We start from the raw sequence: 25,821 nt of genomic DNA on the forward strand, positions 1-25,821 counted from the left end.
TGAGAATATTTGTTTTTTATATAAATTACTTCATTTAAAAGAAGAGAATTCAAGCTTCATGCCTGTGTGTCTGTATGCCTGTTTGACTGAGTATTCGCTGAGTTATTGTTCATTTTCGGACGCGTTTCAGAATGGACTTCACTGGCAGAGAGAAGGCAGAACTCGCTTCGTGTTTATTTTTCTTTATTTGGCAAAAAGCACAACACTTTGTTTTTATTGTGAGTATACACAAAAATAATACACATTTAACAGAATCGATTGATGTATGAAACTCCTATGGAAAATCAAAGTCAACAGAGTATTTATGAGTTTCTTTTACACTGATAAAAAAAAAAGCGAGCTGGTATCGCCGGCGATACAGCCGACCTCAGGGGGTTAAGTGTCGAAATACTTTTAGGGGCCACTGAATATGAACGTTATCTAAATATTTACATGTTGCCTGAATCTAAACAAAATAATGCCTCATCAACTATGAATATCTGTATGACAATTAAAAATGTGTAGTTTGTGATCTATCTATACAAAGATGTGCACAAATTAGCATCATAATTATATATTCTATACAACTGGCTAATGGATGATTTAATGGTTGTCAGCTCAAGCTCATCTCATGTCCCTGTAAAAGCTCTTTCATAAAACTAACGTCAGAAATGATCCAATTTGTGAAGCAGAAGCAAAAACAAAAAGATAAATAAGCATTTCAGCAGATTACTTCTTCCTGTCCCTCAGAAACATTTAAACATATTACGAGTAAATAATCATGACTGTATGACAACCAGCGAGGGGAAAACAACAACAACAAGCTCAGAAGAGAACATACTGTTCTGTTGGATGTGTGTGAGTTTCAGAGATGCTGTAGGAGAACAAAGTACCAGCCGGATATTCATTTACTGACTCCATTCAACCTCCCAGTAACAGCGTCCAGTAAGACTCTCTCTACACAGAACCTGACGACACTCATCAAATCTGATCCTCAATCCATTTCTGTTCTCCTCAGACATAATGGGACGAGTGTCCGCTGTGTTTAGATCCTGTGAGAGATAAACCCGGGTCTGAAGACAAGAAGAGAGAACAAAACATTATTAATCACAGATAGGTGTGTTTGAATATACCTGTCATATTCCATGATTTACACTATAAAAACACATGTACTTAATGAGGATATTAATTATAAAAAACAAATTATAAATGTTTGATTATTAATATATAAAGACATACCAGATTTAGATAAAGCTAATTCAATTTTTTCACATGAACAAGAGTGAAAAAACAGCGAGGATCACAATGGTCAAAGACGCCTGTCTAATGCTTGAATATAAGAAATAATGAAGACAAATAAAAATAAAAGACCATAGAGTGCTTTGAATGTGATAAGGAGTATCTTGTATTGAATACGAAAGCGTACGGGAAGCCAATGAAGTCTGCGTAAAATCTGAGTAATGTGGGAAGATTTCTTTGTGTATGTGAGGAGCCTAGCTGCAGAGTTCTGAGTATATTGGATCTTATTTATAGATGAATTGGGTAAGCCATAGAAAAGAGAATTGCAGTAGTCAAGCCGTAAAGTGATGAAAGCGTGAACTAGGGTCTCAGCATCGCTGATATTCAGAAATGGATGTAAGCGTGCGATATTACGAAGGTGAAAGAAGGCAGACTTAGTGAGCAAGGAGATGTGTGGAAGGAAGGAAAGAGAGGAATCAAAGATTATACCCAGGTTTTTGACAGTGGTGGAAGGTTGAACCAAAACTCCAGCAATATTAACATTGTCAAAACAGAAACGGGATGTAATTTGAGATGAACCAATAAGATGTAGATCTGTTTTGTCAGTGCTGAGTTTGAGAAAATTACTGGTCATCCAAGCATTTATATCATCAATACAAGCTGATATGGAATTTGTGGGGAAAGGAGCATTGAGTTGAGAATGGATGTATAGTTGGGGGTCATTTGTGTAGCAATGGAATTTAAAGTCATGATGACGGATGATGTCACCTAATGGTAGTATGTAGATGATGAAGAGAAGAGGCCCAAGAACAGAACCCTGGGGAACACAGTGTGAGACAGAGGCAGTAGTGGACTTAGCCTGGCGGATAGAGATGTAATGCTGGCGACCAGACAGGTAGGAGGTGAACCAGGATAGGGCAGTTCCAGAAATACCAAGAGCAAAGAGTCGTGAGATGAGAATACTGTGAGAGATTGTGTCGAATGCAGAGGAAATATCTAGAAAAATTTGATTACTGGTGGAGCTGGAGTCAGTGGCCATAAGGAGATCATTGACAACCCTAAGAAGTGTTGTCTCAGTGCTGTGGAGGGTCCGAAAAACAGATTGAAAACTTTCATAGTGGTTGTTAGATGACAAATGTGCTTGAAGTTTAGCAGTGACCACTTTCTCAAGAAGTTTCGAAAGAAATGGTAGATTTGAGATTGGTCTGTAGTTGGCCATGTCAGAGGGGTCAAGACCAGGTTTCTTTAGGACAGGAGTGACAGCAGCAGTTTTTAATTCCAGAGGAACAGCACCAGTATTTAGTAGTTGGGAGATGAGAAGTGAAATCGGCAGAGAAATAACAGGTGCACATTTTTTAGTAAAGTAGTAAGGATGGGATCAAGATGACAGCAAGATGAATTTGCTTTGTTGATTAGCTCAAAGATATAAGCAGGGGTTGGGGTGGCAAAATCAGTGAGAGTACCAGATGTAAAAGCAGTGGGGAAGTCGTGTGTGGGGACAGGAGAGATCATGGATGGGAAATGATTATGAATGTTATCAATTTTATTTAGAAAGAAATGCAGGAATGACTCACAGAGGTCTGCTGAGTTACTCATGACAGGTGCAGGAGGGTTGGTGAGTTTATTGACAACAGAAAACAATGCTTAAGGTCCAGAGGATGTATTATTAATAACAGTTGAGTAGTAACTAGAGCGTGCAGTGTTTATAGCAGATTTGTACAACTGGATATGGTCAGTGTAAGCAGTAAGGTGAACAGTCAAACCAGTTTTCCTGTAAAGGCGTTCAAGACAACGACCAGCTGTTTTAGATTGTGAAGTGCAGGGGTAAACCAGGGAGACGTGTGTGTAGCAAGGTTATTATAGTTTTGCATTTTTCATTAGTTTTTATTTTTATTTCGTTTTGACTTTTTGTTTTCAAATTCAGTTTAGTTTTAATTAGTTTTTAAAGTGGCTTTGCTAGTTTAGTTTATTTTTTATTTTTTGAAAATGCTTAGTTTTAGTTTAGTTTTTATTAGTTTTAGTGTTAGTTTTAGTCTTTTTTTGTAATTTGGGTTATTTGTCAGGGGCAAGATTCAAAAAGGTCAGAAAAAGTATTGTGTAATAATAACTCAACAAAAACATCACACAATTTTAGAAATATGTATTCAACAATAACACCAGTACATAAAATGTACATGGCCACAAATATGTAAACAGTCTACACAAGACTCTGCAGTAAGTGCAAAATGTGTAAGTGACGTGTGCCAGGAAATAACTTAAATAGCCAACAAACTAAAGACGACATACATGAACAGCATGTATTCAATCCATTTTTGAGCCACACAAGACATGCTGTCAGAGTGTCAGGGAGCTCAATCTGAGAAAAGAACATGAAAAATAAAAAATAAACTCTAGAGGGTCAACACATTTAGATTAACCATCTCAAAATTAACTAGGCTACTCGATGAATTGGACTGCCCAGCATTAGATGCATATGCTGCAGCTCTATGGCAAATCATTGCAGTTGAATAGCAATACAATACTGCATATACTTGACATCATTAATTAACAGTGAATATTTTGAACACTTCAAGTACACTGAGATCCAGACAGCTGGCAAGATACTGCACCATCTCAGCTGGAAGCTGTTGTGGTTTGCTTTTCTATGTTAAGTTTACATCAACTTGTGTCCAACATGGTAAACAAAAGAATGTAAGTCCCTTGCATTAATGAATCAGCTGTTTCAGAGAGATGGCTGTACCCTAACCCTATACAAAATTCACAGCCCATTGAAATTCCTTTACCTCTTACAAAATCCACATGCCGTACCAAAAATCTACACATCTTCTATACAAAATTCACACCCTATACAAATCCCACCGCTGTACAATTTTCACACCCTAGGCCTATACTAAATTTACCCTAGGCTATACAATACTCACCTGGATTGAAGCAGCAAATATTCAGCATAAAAAATGAGATAACATTATTTAATATTTGAATCACAGCTTATATAGTGTTTTGACATTGACAACCCAACTGCATTTTACCTCAAATTTGCGACTAGTTAACTTTCTAAAGAAGGCGCAATCGCTTCTTGGGTCAACATTAACACACTGACAAAATTGTATTCAGAATTTAAAATATTTTTATACCACTTTTTAATGTGTGATTGTGTAAAAGTGTTCATGAGATACCAACCTTTCGCAAACTTGCTTTCAACGAACACACGTTTTCATGGAGACGCGGTGTGCACGGAGGGGAGGGGCTGTGTGTGTGTGTGTGTCATAGACAGTATAAGAAGTGGACAGAGCCATCTCATTGGAACTCAATTGAGACAAGTGAAGCCCATTTTTAGCGATTTTTTAGCACTTCCGTTCCTGACGCGCAGACTCAAACCGACTCAAACTAAGCTTGATGACGTGAGCAACCTGTCTGACAGATGTAAATCTTCTAGTAGCTGTGCGTGCAAACTGCCAACGTTAATCTTGCAGAGACGGCGAGCTTGAGCAAAGAGTTCTTTGGCGTGAGTGAGCAGGAGTAAGTACTCTGATTAATTATTTTGTATAGTATTTATTTTAAAATGTAATGCCAGTACGTCCCCCCGATTGCCTGCGAGCTTCTCCTCCTGTCTGTACGGTAATTTCTCTACTGTGCGACAGAGAGTCGAGTGGTTATGACGCAATCGATAGCCTATTTTTACAAAAACTGTTTCTACGGGGCCATAATGTAACACAGAAGGTAATGGAGCCCTTTATACATTGTCGTGTTTCTTTAGAAATAAATAATGGACAAATGGAGTCTTTAAACGCCTCAGATGTAAAGTTATTCGCTGTCAAAGTGACGCCAAAATGAATGGGAGTCAATGGAATGCTAACGCAAGTGAAGTTCTGCTACAAGATGGCGGCACGCGGCCGGCTTCAACTTCCGGTCGATAGATTACCCGCCTGGTGTGTGTGCATGCGCGTGTATGTGAGAGAGACGCGTGAGTGACCGAGAGACGGAGGGAGAGCAGGGAAAGGAAATGCAGCTGAACGAATACGCTGCGTGTTTTAAATAGTGTTTAAAAAAATGAATAACGAAACGCAATATGTGGCGGCCGGTGTTGATTCTGTGGCGCACCGCCAAGAATTAGTCTGTGTGTGGGAAACACTGCCAGTCGGAAACTGTATGTTTATGGTCGGAAATGTCAACTCTGAAAGATATAACGTTATTTTCTCTATGCTCAATTGCTTTAGACATTGACAAAGATGAAAACTAAGGACATTTACTCTATAATTTTATTTTATTTTAGTTAGTTTTGCCAAACACACATTACAGTTCTAGTTATCGTTTTTTTTTAACAACAATGTTTTTTTCCCACCTAGTTTTTGTTTTTTCGTTCGTTTTTGTTAACGATTATAACCTTGGTGTATAGAAGGTAGAACTCTACTTTTAAGAGGGGCATGTATATCAAGGGCAGTGGAAATACAGACAATATATTCGGTAAGGATATCGAGAGAGCTAGTGTGTTCAGTAATATCAGAGAGATGAGTTTGTAAAGATTCAGAAAACAGTAAAGGGGATTAACAGAATTGAGGTTACGGTAGGTTATAGTGGATTTCACCCTGAGGCGGTGAAGAGGCATTTCACAGTTTAGTTCGATGAGGAGGTGATCAGACAGTCCAATTTGAGAACCAAGCACGAAAACATTATGTAGACCAGCAGTGCAGACAAGATCCAGTGTGTGACCTTTTGAGTGTGTAGCAAACTCGACATGCTGTACAAGATTGAAACATTAAAACAATGACAAAGATCACGCGATTCTGCACAAACAGTATCAACATATATGTTGAAATCACCAAGTAATATAACACAAGGGGATAAGGCAGAGGAAAGGGTTAACAGTTCATGCAGTTCACTGAAGAAATTTGAGATAGATTTAGGTGGACGAAACAGGAGAATCAAGAGCATTGGAGATGTACCAGAAACTTTGAGAACGAAATATTCAAAGGTTAAAGTCACATGAAAGTCAATAGTTTTGACTGAAATGCTGCTGCGGTAAACAGCAGCCAGGCCACCACCCCTTGATGTCAAATGAGGTTTGGCCAGGTAGCTGTATCCAGAGGGAGTGAGAAGATTTAGGTGGAAATGGTCATTAGGAGTTTTCCATGTTTCAGTGAGGAGCAATAAGTCGAAGCTTTTCTCAGTCGTGTGCAAAGCACAGTAGCCTTATCTGTGAGAGACCGACAGTTAAACAGCGCAACTGCAGGATGAAACGTGCAGTCATTGTATGTAGATTACATGTAGATTAAACAGTTTTTAATGAGGTAAGATTTATTCCACGGTGAGTAGATGGCAGCATAGAATAGCGGTATCCGAGCGGTTCAACCAGATGGAAGGAATGGCTGAAGAAGACGGGCCGTGCAATGAGAAATGGAGGCGACAGGAACGATGGACATAGTGCGGTCGCCTAGCAATCCCGAGCTCCTTGCAGAGCCTGTATGTAGTCGCATCAAGACGAGGATGAGTTTTCATGCAACGCAGTTAGAGTAGCAAGTAGTTAAGTGCCATGTCACAGCAGAGTAATAAGCCCAGAGTTAAAACTCTAAGCAGTGCTGGGACTGGGACGTTGCGTGCAGTATGCATAATTAGACCGCAGACATGTAGAAACAACACAACATCACTGGCAATTGAAGAACGCACTTCTCTTGCAATAAAGTGCAAGAAAGCAGCAACACTCTCAGCGCTAATTATGCCCAATCAACGCAGTATGAAGACCTTATCAGAAAAATGTAATGATAGGGGGTAACCGACCATTCAAAAAACTGTCCACGATAGATAAGCGAGGGAGTGGAGACTCACCAGCTACCTATGTAGAAGGTACAGTGGAGTAGCGCGAAGATCGGCAGACAGCAGCAGAGTAGTGTGAGTTGGATGAGTGCCAGTGATGAGTTGGAAAGTTGTCAGTGTCCGCGTTATATATCCACAGTAAAATCCACAGGGAAATGACAATAATAAAGTCCAAGCAAACGTCCAGTTCAGCAGGGAAGGAGATGACACTGTAGACGCGAAACAAACAAACAAACAAACAAAAGTTCCAGAGAGAAGCAGCAGCAAGGCGCGCACATTGTACTCTCACCGGAAACGGAAGTCCTTCCAGAAACGGAAGTCCAATCTATTGAATAATTACACACCCATTTAATATAAACTGATAAGAGTTGAATATTTGACATTTCATAAACTATAAGTTCTGCTGACAGGAGAATATGGTTCTGATCACCAGTTGATCTATCGGCCATCTACCATATACTGAGGATCATAAGCAAATAGATTTGTATCTCCTGAAGGAAATAATCGTGTTCGAGTAACTTTGGGTTTTAGGTTCTGAGTTAAAGAAGTGCTGTTGACACTCGACACATTGTTTTTTACACAACAATATTCTTCTTTTCTTTTAGAGAGAGTGACTCTTATACATAAATACATACACTATATTGCCAAAAGTATTGGGACTGAATTCAGGTTTTCCAATCACTTATCCTATCCAATATAAAATCAAGCACCTAGGCATGCAGACTGCTTCTACAAACATTTGTGAAAGAATGGGTCACTCTCAGGAGCTCAGTGATTTCAAGCTTTGTACCGTGATTGGTTGCCACCTGTGCAATAAGTCCATTCGTGAAATTTCCTCACGACTAAATATTCCACTGTCAACTGTTAGTGGTATTATAACAAAGTGGAAACAATTGGGAACAACTGCAACTCAGCCACAAAGTAGTAGGCCACGTAAAATCACAGAGTGGGGTCAGCGCATGCTGAGGCTCACAGTGCGCAAAAGTCGCCAACTTTCTGCAAAGTCAACAGCTACAGACCTCAAAACTTCATGTGGCTTTCAGATTAGCTCAAGATCAGTGCATAAAAGAGCTTCATGGAATGGGTTTCCATGGCCGAGCAGCTGCATCCAAGCCTTACATCACCAAGTGCAATACAAAGCATGGAATGCAGTGGTGTAAAGCGTGGGATGCAGTGGTGTAAAGCGTGGGATGCAGTGGTGTAAAGCGTGGGATGCAGTGGTGTAAAGCGTGGGATGCAGAGGTGTAAAGCTTGGGATGCAATGGTGTAAAGCATGCCGCCACTGGACCCTAGAGCAGTGGAGACGTGTTCTCTGGAGTGACAAATCGCGCTTCTCTGTCTGGCAATATGATGGAAGAGTCTGGGTTTGGTGGTTGCCAAGAGAACGGTACTTGTCTGACTGCATTGTGCCAAGTGTAAAGTTTGGTGGAGGGTGGATTATGGTGTGGGGTTGTTTTTCAGGGGTTGGGCTTGGCCCCTTAGTTTCAGTGAAAGGAACTTTAATGCTTCAGCATACCAAGACATTTTGGACAATTTTATGCTCCCAACTTCTGACATGACTGTGCACCAGTGCACAAAGCAGGTCCATAAATACATGGATGAGTGAGTTTGGTGTGGAGGAACTTGACTGGCCTGCACAGAGTCCTGACCTCAACCTGATAGAACACCTTTGGGATCAATTAGAGTGGAGAATGCGAGCCAGGCCTTCTTGTCCAACATCAGTGCCTGACCTCACAAATGTGCTTCTGGAAGAATGGTCAAAAATTCCCATAAACACACTCCTAAACCTTGTGGAAAGCCCTCCCAGAAGACTTGAAGCTGTTATAGCTGCAAAGGGTGGGCCAACTCCATATTAAATAGGGCTGTGCAAAAATATCGATACTGCTAACTATCGCAATATTTTTTTCACAATAGTGTATCGATATTCCAACTTCTAGTATCAATACTTTTTTTTTTTAAATCATGGTTTAAACAGATTTAAAATGACGCGTGTGTTACGATTACCAGTGAGAGTGTCCATCATAACCACCAGATGCCAGATGGCACTCTTCCCCACACTATTGTCATTCCCTAATGAAACTACATTTCCCATAACTCTCTGCCTGGACTCATCATCCCTGATTGCATCCACCTGTGTCACATTACCTTGTTTAACTCACCCTTTAATAGCCTGGTTTTCACATTCATTCCCTGCAAAGTCTTGTACGTGTAACACTGTTCCAGTGTTTGTCCATTTCGATCATCTCCCTGTTTTCTGTTTTTTTTCCCTGTTCGCCTGTCTCTTGGATTACTCTCTTCATCTGTGTTCCTGTGCCCTGTTATTGTTTGGACTGATTACCCTGTTCTTTTAATGGGAAACCAGTGGGCCTGTTATTCGGTTTATGATCTTGGATTTTCCCATTAAAAACTGCATTTGAATTCTCAACCTTTGTGTCTCAGAGCACACATTACAGCGTGTCACATGGTAACAAAGCTCACGAAGACAAGGAATACATAGGATTACTTTCAATAAACAAACTCTTTTAAAGATTTTTTTGGATCAAAGCTATCCCAGTTTTCCTAAAATATTTTGAACAGATCAAAACCAAGATTGGACTTTTTGATCTAAGCCGATTTCAGAATCCTTTTCTTTTTTCATTTTTTCAACTCATTTTCAAGATTTGATCCAATCCGATAGTCGAAATCTGATCAAATAACTTTTAAACAACTGGGCCCAGCTCATAAGGAGAGACTCCATGAACTGAACTGAGTGTGTCAGATAAGAAAGACAAAATGTGCACAACAGTGGGTCTCCAGAACCGGAGATGAGAACCACTGATTTTAGAATAATTTACAACAGCTTTAAACATGACTGGGCATATCATAATCAAGGACCAGAACAAACCGTTTTATAATAGACATAATTCTGGTCCTGTCTTCTGATTGGTCAGTCCAGTGTTCCAGTGGTGATCTAGTAACTGTGATGTGAAACATCTGTTTAGCTGCTATTGTGTTTATCACTGCACAGCATCATAGAGATCAGCTACTAACATTAGTTTACATGTAACCACTAGATCTACGAGCAGACACTTCATGGATTTGACTACTGAATGAATGAATCTCAAACCTACTTAGTGTGAACGCAAAGTCTGCTTGGGCAAAAATAGTTAATACTAGTAGTAAGATTTTAGGAATTCAGCAGAGTCACCCTACCACCATGTTTAATCATCAGGTAGTTAGAAAAGCCCAATCCATCTTAATGGTTAGTTTGTTCCCATCCGCTCTATTCTAAGTTTCAGTTTTTACCTTCAGGATCTCGGTTAAGATTTCCCTCTGTTAGGAGTAACAGATACAAATATTCATTTATTCCTACTTCTATTTCTTTGTTAAATTCAAGCATGGGGGGAGTAGGTGGAAGTATGTAGTTGTTTGGGCCTGTTGTTGTCTTGTGTAGATATTATGAATTTTTTTTATGTATTGTAAATTGTCTTTTTAGTATGCTGGTCTTGCTGTAAAACCAATTGCCCGTCGGGGACAGAGAAAGAAAGAAAGAAACCTCAGTATGTTCAGCTGACAGTTTGCGTCCATCAGTCCATCAGAGAGCAGCTTCACTCCTGAATCCTGCAGGTCATTGTCACTCATGTCCAGCTCTATCAGATGGGAGTTTGATGATTGTAGAACTGATGCCACAATTTCACAGCTCTGACCAGTGAGTTCACATCCTGCCAATCTGAATAGAATAATAAAAAAAATTACAATTACACATCAATTAACAGTGGTGTAAGGTAACAAAGTAGAAATAGTTTCTATGCACTTAAATAGTTCCTGTACATAACTATACTCCGAATGATCCAAAACTGTGCAGCTGTAGCATGAGAGCAGAGAAAGAAAGGCCTTCCATGCAGTAATGCTGAACTTGTTCACGCCGGTGATAAACACAATGAGAAGTGTTTGCACCATTTGAATTCAACACTACTATGATATGGGACCTTAAAGGCAGTTTCTAACACTAGAAATACTGTAGAAATAACAAATTTAATTTCCCCCAAGAAATCATTTGGTGAAATATCTTCATTTGTAATAATTTTTAATTTAATTAAAAATTTAATTCAATACAGAACTGCAGTCAAGAACCTGATGAAAGATCAATACCTCTCAAATTGTCATAATTAAACACAACCCTATATAATTTAAGAAATTAACTTTTTACTTTTACTTTGTTGTGGTTAATAGTAGTGACAGTAATAGTTATGGTTTGACTATATTTAAAACAAATGCTTTACTGTAAAATATTTAGTAAATGATCTATTATTAGTATTTACTTTCTTTAAAGGTCCCATGGCATGAAAAGTTAACTTTTTTAACATTAATATGAGTTCCCCTAGCCTGCCTATGGTTCCCCCAGTGGCTAGAATTTGTGATAGGTGTAAACCAAGCCCGGGGTATCCTGCTTCGCCTTTGAGAAAATGAAAGCTCAGATGGGCGAATCTGGAATCTTCCCCTTATGACGACATAACCTCCCCTTACCTCCCCTTTCTCTGCTTTGCCCACATAGAGAATTTGGCCCGCCCATGAGAAAATGAGCTACGCAAGCGCGACATTGGTTTTTCCTCGAGAGACATCATGGCTTGCAAACGAGTGAAGCATGGCAGTTGCTCAGTGTTTGGATGTACAAATGAACACAAAAGTATTTTTTTAGTTCCTTCATCTGAGCCTCTGAAGAAACAGTGGGTTATGTGAATTTCTGATGTGTAATTGTTCAAGTTCAGACAGATAATCTTTCTCTCAAAATCGTTCAATACTGTTTATGCATCAGTAAATCAAGCAGGTGACTAAAATATCAACTTCACATCGTTTCTCTTAGTAGGATGAAAATAATCTTATTTAAACTGTGATTAAAATATATACAGAAAGCGATCAAAGAACTATCCCTTTCCAATCACCCAAGCTGTCAATCACACAGCGCGAGTTTATCTGGACACTTGCCAAAACTTGTTATGAAATCAATGACGCTGTTACACTGCACAACGAAGCTCTTACTATATTTACATCATGTTTACACTGGAGAAAGCATTAGTGAGAGTGCAGAAACTGCGTTGCAATGATACTATCTTTATTCACGTGATCAACAGACTGTCATCTGCTCAATGCTCATCACTGCAACCTTTTATGTGATGGGAATAGATCTAAATACTTTAAAAACTTCTCACGATTCATTCATCTTGATAGCTGTAATAATAAAAGTATTCGAGAGAGTTCCACATGTAATGCTAGCTATTTCATATGCAAGCATGTCAGCCAATCACAGCAGTGGGCGTTTACACTGAAGTCTCACAGCAGACACGCCCCTTCAAAAAGAGCGTTCAAATCAGAGGCTAAAATCAGGCTAGGAAAAATGCCTTTTATTTCTAAATTATGACAATTTTTTATCTAAAAAACATTCTAACATTATAAGGGCACCCCAGGAAACATTATAAAATAATAAAATAATCCATGCCACGGGACCTTTAATATTGAAAAAGAAAAAAACACTGAAAATAATTCACTTGAATATATCGGCCAGATTGGTTGTTTTTTTCCAGGCAGGGCAAAATTGCAGGGGATGTTTCCTTGTTTCCTTGACAATTTTGATTCCCACAGTACACACAGCTTGTTGAGGCAGGCATTTTTACGTATTTCTGTGTGCATTTGGATTTGCACAATTTGTTGTTATGATATACTACTATCTTGGAGATTCCTGTTTCCAGCATTGCAGAAGAGACAGTAGACCATCGTGGCAAAGGGCAGCTCCAGCTCAGCGCCGACGGCTGGTTGTTGAGGAGGTGCGTCGGCACGAGCAGGCAACAAGGTGTGTAAAGGCTATCTCACAAGCCAAGCAAGGACAATGGACGAGATGGGAGGGAGTTGAGAGGAGGAAGTTATCCTGGAGGGAGTTGATGGGCATGGAATCATTTCACATCAGCTTCATCTTACGTGCAACGTACGACGTCCTGCCTTCCCCCTCAAACCTCAACCAGTGGTATGGAGAAGACCCGACATGCCCCCTCTGTCCATCCCCTGCAAACCTTAAACACATTCTGGTTGGATGTAAGACAAGCTTGTCACAAGGCCGCTATACCTGGAGGCACAACCATGTCCTGAAATGCCTAGCAGCTACCTTGGAGTGCAGACGGTTAAAGATCAATGCCCTGCCTCCTCCATCATTTCATCCCTCATACGCAAGAGAGTTCATCCGAGAAGGTACAAAGACAGCCAAAGTCCAAACAACATCGGACGTCGGCCAGCTTGGAAGGGCTCGAGACTGGAAGTTGGTGGTAGATCTGAACCGAAGACTTCACTTGCCTTCTGAGATCGCCACAACAAACCTCAGACCAGACCTTGTGCTCTGGTCCTCCTCACTCCACATTGTGTACATAATAGAGCTTACCGTTCCCTGGGAGGCTGCTGTGGAGGAGGCATTTGAGCGCAAGAGCCTTAAGTACACAGAGTTGGCAGCTGATGCTGAGCAACGCGGATGGAAATCCAAGGTCTGCCCAGTGGAAGTCGGCTGCAGAGGCTTCGTGGGCAAGTCAACCATCAGGCTGCTTAAGGAATTGGGAGTGCAAGGTCAAACCCTACGCCGAACCATCAAAGCCCTCTCAGGTGCAGCAGAAGAAGCAAGTCGATGGCTTTGGGTGAAAAGGGGAGACTCCAACTGGGCCCCTAATATTACCTGAGGCATTGAGGGGTTGAAAGCAGAGGGGGGCACACCTGGGACGCCAGGTGCTGCCGATGAGCCCTCTGGAGGTGTCGTGGGCCTATCATTGAAACACCGGAGAAGGAGGGTGCCCACCTGATGACCCAGATGAAGCTAAAACCCCCATTCTCATCCCACTCAAAACCACCATCACAGTGAGAAAATTACACCGATGGATGCATCGTCACCACTCATACCTCAGGTCTTAAAAATGGGATTGTTTCACCTAGTCCTAAAACATAACTGTCAGATTATCTAATAACAAAGAGATTCCACTTTAATTTGTTTATCTTAAAAACATACATTATGATTTGACATGCAATCTAATTTGTAAGTCGCTTTGGATAAAAGCGTCTGCTAAATGACTAAATGTAAATGTAAATCTCTCATGTGTGGACATAATGGGGAGAGAACATCCCTATTGCAATACATGCTTCATTGACTTCATCGTCATCATAATCATCATCATCATCTTGCAGTGAAATAGATGAACCCAGAATATAAACGCAACATGCACAGTTTCATGTAATTTTTTCCCATAGGAATTTATATGCAATTAAGCGCATTGTATTCAGGGTTTCAAAATCTTTTCAAATTTCAATTTCAAACTTTCAAATTCAGGGTTTGTCTGCTTGCCTGTATGCATCATCATTACGGTGTATACTGATTTTTTTTTAAATCACTGTCTTTGTGCATTAAGGCACGTTAAGCAGTTTCATGTTAAGTGTTTTAGAATATCCCAATGTTTTTAGTGATTGAAAAACCTCAGTATCTTCAGCTGACAGTTTGGGCTCTTCAGTCCACGAGAGAGCAGCTTCACTCCTGAGTCATGCAGGTTATTGTTACTCATGTCCAGCTCTATCAGATGTGAGTTTGGTATCTGCAGGGCCAAAGCCACAGTTTCACAACAGGTGTCATCGAGAAAACATGAGGTGAGTCTGTAAAAACAGGATATTTGTCCATGTCATTTACTGTGTTTATCTTGTAGTGCTTGTAGTAAGAGTGACAGGTTTTGTCATATTCTCTATTAACATTAAAACTTACTAGAAAAAAATAGAAATGTCCTTTATGCTGGAACTGATGTGACAGTCAAGTGAAAATAACTTTCAAACGTATGTTTATAAAATCACTGTGTATTAAATTTGAGTAAGTACAGATTTTACTCTACAAAATCATTAAAAACATGATACTTCACACTGCATCTTACGCAAAACTTGATTGTCAGAGTTAAAAACGTTGATTAAACAGCTGTCAACAAGTCACTAACTTTGCTATTCTGCAGCATCTCACAGCTGGCAAGAGACTTGTGTAGTCTCCTGAATCAGTCTTGAACCTCCTCAGGTCGAGATCATCCAGCACCTCCCCTGACATCAGCAGCATGTGAGGAAACAATGAGCACATGGAAGATGAGAGTCTTCTTCCTGGATATGATCTTAAGTATCTTAGGATTTCTTTATTTAATGAATTGTCATTGAGCTCCAGTAAGCAGTAGAACAGGTTGACTGAATATTCAGCTGAGATGTCCTCATTTTGTAATTTTTCTGCAATGTATTTGGTTATTTTTGAGACGCTGTCTTTGCTGTCTTCAGTGTGTGTGAACAGGCCTCTGAGCAGTTTCTGATTGTATTCCAGTGAAATGCCCATCAGAAACCGTAAAAATAGGTCTAAATGTCCTTTGTGACTTTGCATCGCTTTCCTAACAGCCTTCTTTAGTAAATCATGGAGAGCAATATTTTTGTCTGGCTTTTTGAAGTCAGACTCACTCTCATTCTTGTTGGCTTTGAGCAGTCTTGCAAACTGAAAATGAAACCGACGATTAGATCTGACCTCTCTTTGTGTTTCTTCACTAAAAAACTCCAGTTCATCCATGTTCTTCTTCAGGTAGCAGAGGAACACATGCACTGCAGCGAGGAACTCTTGAATACTCAGATGTACGAAGCAAAATACCTTCATCTCATGACGTCCAGCCTCTTGCTGAAAGATCTCAGTGAGCATTCCTGTGGACTCAAAGTCTTCACTCACATCAATACCACATGCTTTCAGATCTTCCTCATAGAACACTACATTTTCTTTCTTCAGTTGTTCAAACGCTAGTTTAGCTAACTTCAAAATCATTGTTTTATTGGACTCTAAGAGCTTGGTACGTTCTCGTTCTGTTTTTCTGTCATGCTTCTGGCTCTTCATGTTCATCTGTATCAGCAGGAAGTGGATGTACATTTCAGAGAGTGTCGTGTTGATGTTCTCTACATTGTTTCCAATAGGGGCGTCCTGAAGAACTGTGGCTGTGATCCAACAGAACACGGGAATGTAACACATGATGTAGAGACTACGAGATTTCTTAATGTGTGAGATTATTCTGGAGGCCTGAGTCTCATCTTTGATTCTCTTTCTGAAATACTCCTCCTTCTGCTGGTCAGTGAATCCTCGCACCTCAGTGAACAACCCTACATACTCAGGAGGGATCTGATTGGCTGCTGCTGGTCGTGATGTCACCCAGACGTGAGCGGATGGAAGCAGAGTCCCGTTCACCAGACTTGTAAACAGTTCATCTATAGATGATTGCTCCTCAACACTCGTCACCATTCCACTGTCAAAATACAAAGTCAGTCGACTCTCATCCAGTCCATCAAAGATGAACGCAAGCTTACAACTAAATATCTTACACATCTTTGCTGTTTCCAGGTCCTTCAGTTCTGGATTAAATTTCTGTAGAAACTCATGCAGACTGATCTCTCTGGCTTTAATGCAGTTCATCTTTCGGAATGGAAGCAGGAAAACACAGTCTATATCCTGATTGGCTTTTCCTTCTGCCCAGTCCAGAATGAACTTGTGCACTGAGACCGTTTTTCCAATGCCAGCGATGCCTTTGGTCAGCACAATCTTTTTCTTATTTTTGTTCAGACTAAATGCATCATTGCATTTGATTGGCCTGTCCTGTGATTTATGGGGTTTAAAGGCTGTATCAATCTGCAGAATCTCATGTTCTTGATTTACTTTTTAAAGATCCCCCTCCGTAATGAAGAGTTCTGTGAAAACATCCTTGAGGTCTGCTTCATTATCCGTTTTACACTCAAAAATATGTTCTACTTTCTCCTTCATGTTCATTTTGTGAGTTTTCAAGAATTCCTGCAGCCATAAATCATCTGTTATGAAAAATATAAACCAGCAGGAAAAGGTTTGAACAAAACAACACTAGAAAATTAAACAGAAAGGTTTTTCACATTTGCATTTAAGGATTAAGGATAAAGGATAGGATAAACTTTATTTGTTTATTTACATTATAATTATATAATTATAATCAACTGTAGCAAACATATGGTATTTAGATTAATATTACAGAAAGCAGTTCTGTTCTGTGCTGAGATCACATCTGTGCTACATCAAATATGCTAAAATAATTTCTGATTCCGCTGTAAGGATGTTTAAGGTTAATTCACCTTGTTTTCTTGTGTGTTTCTCAGCTGCTTCTAATGATGTTTGCACTGTGAAGAGAGAGAAAAGAATGAGACTTTATGTTCATCAAAGTATCCAGAAAAAGGCACTGCATCATGTTTCAACACTTCATTAAGCAGCACAACTTACATTTATTAACTAAATAAGAAGGGTTGTCAACTTCAGAAAAGAAAATGCAGGACAATCGTGGTTCTTTATAGGAAAATGAGGGACACTCAAAATATTTGTATTGTATCACACAGTGTACGTCATTTCAGTGTCTGTAGTTAAGTATGTGTTTAAAAGGTTATCAGACATAAACACATTTGTATTGCTTAACCTATTTATGTACAATTTAATTCTAAAAAGAATTTTAATGTCATACATTAAAAAAAAAGTCACATTACAAACAAACCATCGTTCAAAATAACAGCATTTATCTAAAATAGAAAGCTTTTTTAACATTATACACTAGGCCTACAGTTCAAAAGTTTGGGGTTAATAAGATTTTTTTTTTTTTTTGGAAAGAAACTAAAGAAAGTAATTGCCTACTTTTATTCAGCAAGGATGCATTACATGAATGAAAAGTGACAGTAAAGACATTTATAATGTTACAAAAGCTTTCCATTTCAGATAAATCTCTTATGAACTTATATTCATCAAAGAATCGTGGGGGAAAAAAAACTGTTTTAAACATTAATAATAATCAGAAATGTTTTTTGAGCATATTATTTCCTCAGGTAGATTACATGTTTTCTTGTGTGGCTGGATGTTGGACTCATGAACAATAATCACGTTGTTTGCATTCGCCAAAACTGATTTGCCGAAATCAAAACGTGGACAGTGAAATAGAATTACCGTTAGCCCGAGACGAGTCCGGCTTGAAGCGGAAGCGACCAGACGGCAGAAGATTATGTTCACAAAACAATGATTTTGTCTCAAAAGAATGATTAAAAAAAGCTGTGATTTGATGATGACAGGTGTCGGTGATCATTCTCAGGTGTCGTGATCAGCACTGCTGCTGTTGTATCAGTCAGTGGTTAGATCAGCGTAGTAGGCTAGTCAAAAAACGGGACAAGGGAGGTCACGCACGAGACAAATAAATTAGGCCCAAACTACGGGACGTCCCGGCTAATACGGGACAGTTGGCAACCCTACATGTGACGCTGAAAATTCAGCTGAGAAACTTTGCCTGTAATGCCAACATAGGAAATTTGTATTTCTAAAAAGATATTCAAATAGAAAATAGCTATTTTAAATTATAATATTTCACAATATGTTAACTATTTTTGATCAAAAAATACAGCCTTGGTGAACGTAAGAATCTTCTTTTAAAAAATCTGAATGTACATTTCTATGAATCTATGCTGCCTCTCGTTCTCTATTCTTTCCTTTATTACCTTCAGTGTAGTTGTTCTGTAACTCTTCAGCCAGCTGGTTCTGGTTCATCTTCCTCAGGATGTTCAGTGTGATCTGCACAGCTTCTTCTTCTTCTCTAAAATGCTCCATCATTATATCCACTATATCAGTGACACCAGCATCCTCCAGTTTACCAGCTCCAATGGGTCCTGCATGTTTTAAGAGCCACTTAGGGCGCTTTCACACTGGCAGTTTAGTGCGGACCGGGGCACGGTTCGCATGAAAAATCGCTAATGTGAACGCTGTCATCGGACCCGGGTGCGCACTAGAGTACCGAACCCGAGACTACCTGGAGGAGGTGGTCTGAGCTCGGTTGCTCCCGAACCGTGGCGCGGTTCGCGTTAATGTGCAAGCAACACGGACTCGGGTGCGTGCTTGTTCAGGAAGTATAGTATCCCGCGCATGCGTATCACTGTCGCATCAGTGAAAAATCTTCTGCGAGCAGCAGAAACACGGCGTCCCCTGGATATGTGCTGAATTACACCATGTAATGAACATAAACGTAGTTGTCTCTCACTATGTTGTGCATAATAGCACCAAAAAAACTGACAAATTACAGCTATGCTCAGTCGAGTTGTATTCTCCATGCGTTTTCCGTGTGCATTTGCGATGACGTAAGATCACTGCAAACGCACCTGGGTTCGATACAACTAATTGAGTGTGAAACCAGACCAACGCTGCGGGGGGCGCCGGGAACCAGCGCACTCGGGTTCGGACCGCAGCAAACGAACCCAGTGGAAAAACGCCCTTAAATGTCTTCAGATCGTCTTTTTTCAGGTCATCTAGTGTACGATGAAGCAGCTCTAAAACAGATGCCATCATCCTTGGACTGTTAGAAAAAGAGAAAAAGTCTTTAAATAGTTATACTTTTATCTTTTAACTTTAGCAGAGATCTATGCAGTACATGTAAATAAATGTGTGTAATGAAATGACACTGTGATCAGATCAACTATTATGAAACATTTTATATTTTTTTAAAGTGTAAGACTAATTTCTTCAGGTTGTTATTCAGTTTATGATTCTGTTCTCATTAGTTGATAATTCCACACACTCACACACAATTATCTTTGATTACCCTAACTTCTAAAAACTGAATAAATTCCCATTATCAAAATTAATCTGTATAATTAAATAAAGGTTTTAATGTTGAATCAGTCTGTTCATTCATGAGTAGAGAGCAGGAGGTAAAGTCAATTTAGATGAGAAACAGATTTTTAACAGCTTTAGTGTCATAGACCTAAAGCCATATTTAATGTTCGACAGAAATGTAAACGAGGATGTGAGGGAAACTGTAGAAATACAGTGTGCCAATTGTTCAGCTCACAAAACATCTTTTTCAAAACCGTTTTGAAAGTTATAAGTTTTGAAAATGACGTGATCTAGAACTTTATTCAGTGGATGCCACTGTAAAGACTGTAATCTAACACTCAGAGCTTTGTTTCAGTCGTGTATAATTCAATAAAGGTCTATTAGTTGTGCTGCTTGAATCTTCTGTGATTACTGGAAACATGACTGTGGCGAGCAGGACGAGGCCAAGGGCCGTGAGAGATACGAGACTGGTGCGTCGCGCAGGTGTCGCTCATCAGTAATCACGCCACCGGCCTCATGCCGCTCTCTCACGGCCCTCGGCCTCGTCCTGCTCGCCACAAAGACACTTAAGCATTGTTTAGTTATTTAAAATATTTACTAACTTACCTTGAAAAATGACAATATTTGTAGAGGTTCCTCTAAAATGGCACCTAGATCATCAAAAGCACTGATCTCCTCTACACTTCCGTGTTCTCATGAGGAAATGGGCGTTTCTCTGCAGAACTGGTTTTTCAGGAGTCAAACATGAGAAGAAACTGAGAGAAAAACATCCACTCAAGCAAATAAACACATATTTATTAGTGTATCTTCATGGAGTCTTTCCATTGATGTATTTCCTATATCCCATATATTAATGGTTCTCTTTCATCATCTCGTTTCGAGATCCACCTATGGGAAGGGCATCCGTACCTGACCTCTGCAGAAGCATCCAATTGCACCAAGTCTGGCTAGACAGACAGAAGCGTGCAGCCAATGCCAGGTAAGGCCACACCCCCTTACCTAAGGCATATAGCTGCCAGGCGCGCTGCTATTCCTCAGTTGACATTCGCTTCTCGCGATCTCTGCACTGACACAGTTCGGTTGGATTAACGTTACGCTGCTCACTTTCGAGTCTTCAGGAGGACATATCGCCAGATCAGCCTCCGCCAGACGTGAGTGACAGTCGTTTCTTCAGCCTATCCGCTGTGTTTTTTGCATCCGGAGCCGCCCGCGCTCTCGCTGTCCTTCACCTGCTCCTCCTTACATGGCTGCCCGCCTCGGATTTTTCCGAGTTCTTCACCGCTAGCCCACCCATGGCTATGTGACCGTCTAAACAGCCGCTTCTCCGGGGAACAGCCTATCACGACGAGCCTGCCCGGCCGCGTGTGGTGCTCTAATCGCCGCTAAGGACCCTCTCGTTCTGCGCTGTTTGCTTGAGCTTAACACGCTCAAGAAGCTTTGGAGAACCCGGAGAATTGCGGTCATTGTAATTGCTGCACATGTAGCTTTTTACTAAGCCGGCTTTTAGTTGCACGACCCAGCGCGCCGTGCTCGGCCTTTCTGACTCGGATGGGGGACACGGTGATGATGACGCGCTACCGGGGGACTCCCGGAGCGCCACCTCTCTAAATATTTGAGCTGACATCAGCCCAATCCGCATTCCCTGAAGAGGACATCTTCGCGGGAAAACCTCACTCTCGTTGACGAACCGGCCGGTTCCGGCGACGGGGATGACGCGGTCCTTTTAGCGTTCCCTAGGCTAGCGCTCACGCGGCTTTGCCTCAGTCCATCCTCCTGGAAGTTTGTGAGCGAGCGGCCGTTCGTCTCAACATTGTGTGGCCAGCTCCACAGAGCGCCACCGACCAGGATAGGAATATGTATGACGGGTAAGCGCTGAGACCACCGCCCAGTCTGAGGAAACAACTCTTAAAACTGGAGCGTCCCGCTAGACTGTTAACACGGTCTCACGGGCCTTGATGTGTTACGATTACGTGTTGAGGCTTTCAATTTATGCCTTCCTAGGAAGGCGGCCCCGAACGCAAGCGGCCTGCCTGTTGTTCGACCGTTGGGAGTATCGAGCCCGCGTTCACGGGCCACGAGGACGTTTAGTGGACGTTGTGTGTGTGTGTGTGTTTCCCAACACAAAACACACACATTACTAAACAACACATTTAACAAACGAATCAAATTAATTCGTGCAGATTTATATATCTGCCAACATAGAGAGCAATCTCTCTGATCCCATGCATGTCGCCCTGAGTCCGTCCACAAGAGGGCTCCATTGCCTCACAAATCAACTAGCTGGGCTCACACAGCTCAGTTGCGGCTGCCCAGCCATGTGTTTTTAGTGGACGTTGTGAGTGGAAGGCTTCGGCCCCTGTGTTCCCCAACACAAAACACACACATAACTAAATAACACTTTAAAACAAACAAATTAAATAAATCCGTTACAGAGAGAACATCTCTCTCCGTGGATATTATTTTTCTGCCTGCACTTAAGACTGCCCAGTTCATGTGTTCAGGAGATATGTGTGTTTTCCGCCCACTTTCAGGCCTTGTGAGGGAAAGTTTAGCACAGTAGACACCACACTATGTTCCCCTCACTCTGTCAATAAAGGCTCCGGCCCCAGTGTTTGCCCAACACAAAACACACAAAGTTACGAATCAAATGAATTCGTTTTGGAGAGAAGACCTCTCTCCGCAGAGAAAACTTCTCACTGCAGAGGGAGGAATTCCCTCCGAACCCCTGCATGTCGCCTCTAGTGTGCCCACTAGATGGCGCCTTTGCATCACGAATGAACCAGCTGGGCCCATACACCCCCGCTCCGGCCCGAGCGGGGGCGCTCTCGAGTCACGAAGCGGCTTGGCAAGCCATTTCAGCGCCCGAGTGGGTTTTGCGTACCGTAACCTAGGGTTACAGGCTGCAGTTTGCAATAAAACCTCCACTTTTCAACGGCGTTCTCTCTTCTCACACAGAAGAAAATGCCTCACACATTCTGAAAGAGGAAATTTCCTCCCTCCTAAACAAGGGAGCGATTCAGATGGTGCCACCCAATCTTATAAACCATGGTTTTTATTCCTGGTATTTTTATGTTTCCAAAAGGCGTGGTGCCCCCCGCCCTATATGGACCTTCGAATGTCGAACAAACATTTGAGGAAATACAATTTCAGAATGTGACACAAGGCTCTCTCGCCCGTGCCATAAAGCAGAACGACTGGTTCACATCAGTCGATCTGAAAGATGCTTTCTTTCACATAAGTATCTACCCTCCACACAGGAAATATCTTCGTCTCGCCTACCAAGGCATTTGTTACGAATTCACAGTTCTTCCGTTCGGGCGAAATTTGAGTCCCCGAACTTTCTGTCTGTGTGCGGAGGCGGGCGTGGTGCCCCTGAGACTATCAGGGCTGAGAATTCTGAATTACATATACGATTGGTTCATCATAGCCAAATCGAAGGAGAAGGTGTCGCTGGACACCGGCCGGGTGCTCGCGCACATCACATCCTTCGGGTTCAAGGTGAATGCGATCAAAAACAATCTGACTCCCAGTCAGAATGTCTTTTTCCTGGGCTTGGAATTGAACTCAGTCTCCTTGCGAGCGCGTCTCTCTCAAGAGCGCGTTCGCTCTCTGATGAACTGTCTGTCTCAGTTCAGAGAAGGGGCGAAAGTACAATATCGCACATGCCTCAGGCTGCAGGGACTCATGGCTTCATCTATCCAAGTTGTGCCGTTGGGTCTCCTGAGAATGAGAGCGTTCACGAAATGGGTTTTGTCACTACATTTCAGCCCGATTCGCGATCTCTGCCGCTCGGTAACAGTGACGCGCGCCTGCTCGGCGGCCCTGCGCCATTGGGAGAGCGAGAACTTTATGCTCGGGGAACCCCCTTGGGACGGTTACGATACGGAAAGTTGTGATGACAGATGCATCCTTAACAGGCTGGGGAACCACCCAGGAAGGCAGAATGGTGAACGGTCTGTGGCTGAGCAGACTACGTTCAGCGCACATTAACTATTTAGAGCTTTTACCATTTGGAAAGCTCTGAATCATTTTCTGCCTCACCTGCAGGGACATCCCGTTCTAGTACGGTGCGATAATATCACGGCAGTGGCTTATATCAACCGTCAGGGCGGCATGCGCTCGTCGAAACTCCACGCTCTAGCTTACAGGCTGTTGGTGTGGAGCAGACGGGTTTTTCTGTCATTACGCGTGACTCATGTTCGGGCATTCTGAACAGAGGCGCGGATCTGCTATCGAGGGGAAACCCAATCTAAGGGGATTGGCGTCTTCACCCGCAGATAGTGGAGATGTTATGGATGAGATTTAGACAGGCAGCCGTAGATCTTTTCGCCTCGCGCGAAAACCACCATTGTCCTATGTTCTTCTCGACTAAAGGACGTGGACGCACCCCTCAGGGCAGACGCACTGGCCCACCCATGGCCCAAAGTGCTGCTGTATGCTTTTCCTCCCCTGTGCCTGATATTTTCACACTGGCCAGGGTGAGAGAGCACGGCCTGTCTCTCATTCTGATAGCACCCAGGTGGCTCAAAGCCCCGTGGCTGGCAGAGATAATCCCTCTGTTGTACGCCGAGCCATGGGGCCTCCCCCCTCGCACGGACATACTGTCCCAAGCCAACGGGGAGATTTACCACCCCTACCCGGACAGGCCTGGCTCTGGGCCTGGCCTGTGAGAGGACGAACCTAAATGCACTGGGGCTCCCGCCGCGTGTAATCGCCACTACTCAGAATGCCAGGGCCGTTTCCACACGATCCCTATATGGCTGGAAGTGGCAAGTGTTCGAAGGGTGGTGTGATGGGCGTGGTCTCACATCTTATCAGTGCTCGGTGCCTGATATTTTGTGTTTCCTGCAAGACCTCATGGAAAGAGGCAGGTCCTTTTCCACTATTAAGGTCTACCTGGCTGCGTTTTCAGCCTGTCATGTGGGTTTTGAGGGCTCCACCGTCAGGCAGCACCCTCTAACCCGCAGTTTTATGAAGGGTGCACGCCGCTCTTTGCCGGTCATCAGGAGATCTGTTCCAGGGTAGGACCTCTCCATGGTGCTGGAAGCGCGGTCTCTTTATCCTTTTGAGCCTCTGGGAAGTATTTCCCTTAAGCTGCTGTCCCTCAAGACAGCTTTGCTCTCGGCCTTGGCATCTGCTAAACGGGTCAGTGAGCTACATGCACTCTCGGTTCAACCCTCGTGCGCCAAATTCTCCCTAAGTGGAGATAAGGTTTCCCTTAAGCCTAACCTGGCCTTCATGCCGAAATGCTTCCCTGTGTTCACTTCGGAGGTTTTGGAGCTATCCGCTTTTCACCCTCCACCCTTTGCCTCCTCGGAGGATCAGGGGCTGAATGCTCTGTGTCCCGGTCGCGCTCTGCAAGCATGTATGACCAGGACCAGTGCTTTCCGCAAGAGCGACCAGCTCTTTGTTTCAAGGGCTCCCCCGCACAAGGGGAGTCCCATTTCAAAGCAATGCCTCTCACATTGGCTTGTGGACGCTATACTATGGCTTATGAAGCAAAGGGAGTGCAGCCCCCAGGGGGCATCAGAGCTCATTCTACAAGGGGCTTAGCCGCCTCTTGGGCTTTGTTCAGGGGAGTGCCACTGCAAGACATCTGCTCCGCGGCCAGCTGGGCCTCTCCTCATACCTTTGAGCGTTACTACCGGTTGGATGTCACCAGAACCTCGGTGGCACACTCGGTCCTAGGGGTAGGGTCCTCTTAGCCCTTTCCCAAAGCCCCGTTGGGTTAACCAACGAAGAGTGAATGGGCCGGCTGGCCATGTTCATTCCTGTCACCAAGCATTCGCATTCCTTCTTGGGTTTAGCTATGTGCATTGGTGGTGCGGGGGCCATTATCATGTATGGGTCTCATGCATGTTTCATGCCCTGCTTGTCCACAGCAGTTTAGCGTGGCGTCACCCTTGCAGGGTCATGTTTGTGGGACGTGTCAGGCACCGCCTCTCTGAGGTGACCGTCCTTCTCTGGCCTTCAGAACCTCACTGTGAGTGTATTGGGCAATCGGGGAGCTGTCCATGTCTCTCCCATAGGTGGATCTCGAAACGAGATGATGAAAGAGAACAATAGGTTACTGTCGTAACCCCGGTTCTCTGAAACATCGAGTGGAGAGATCCACCAGCTTCGCCCCGCTTGCCGCA

General features: G+C 42.5%; 1 pseudogene across 1 annotated transcript; it reads right to left on the bottom strand.

The window, feature by feature from the left end:
- Positions 1-616: 616 nt before the first annotated feature.
- On the bottom strand, positions 617-20,394 carry LOC309473884 (protein NLRC3-like; annotated as a pseudogene). Its single transcript, XR_014211670.1, has 8 exons — positions 20,291-20,394; positions 19,343-19,424; positions 18,577-18,763; positions 17,182-17,226; positions 15,012-16,887; positions 14,509-14,682; positions 10,565-10,738; positions 617-1,052 (listed from the first exon to the last, which is right to left on the bottom strand). The product of XR_014211670.1 is annotated as a protein NLRC3-like (transcript).
- Between the last annotated feature and the right edge of the window lie 5,427 nt (positions 20,395-25,821).

The sequence above is a fragment of the Leuciscus leuciscus genome (genome assembly GCF_965113295.1).
Source record: "Leuciscus leuciscus genome assembly, chromosome: 14".
In the NCBI taxonomy this organism is placed as follows: Eukaryota; Metazoa; Chordata; class Actinopteri; order Cypriniformes; family Leuciscidae; genus Leuciscus; species Leuciscus leuciscus.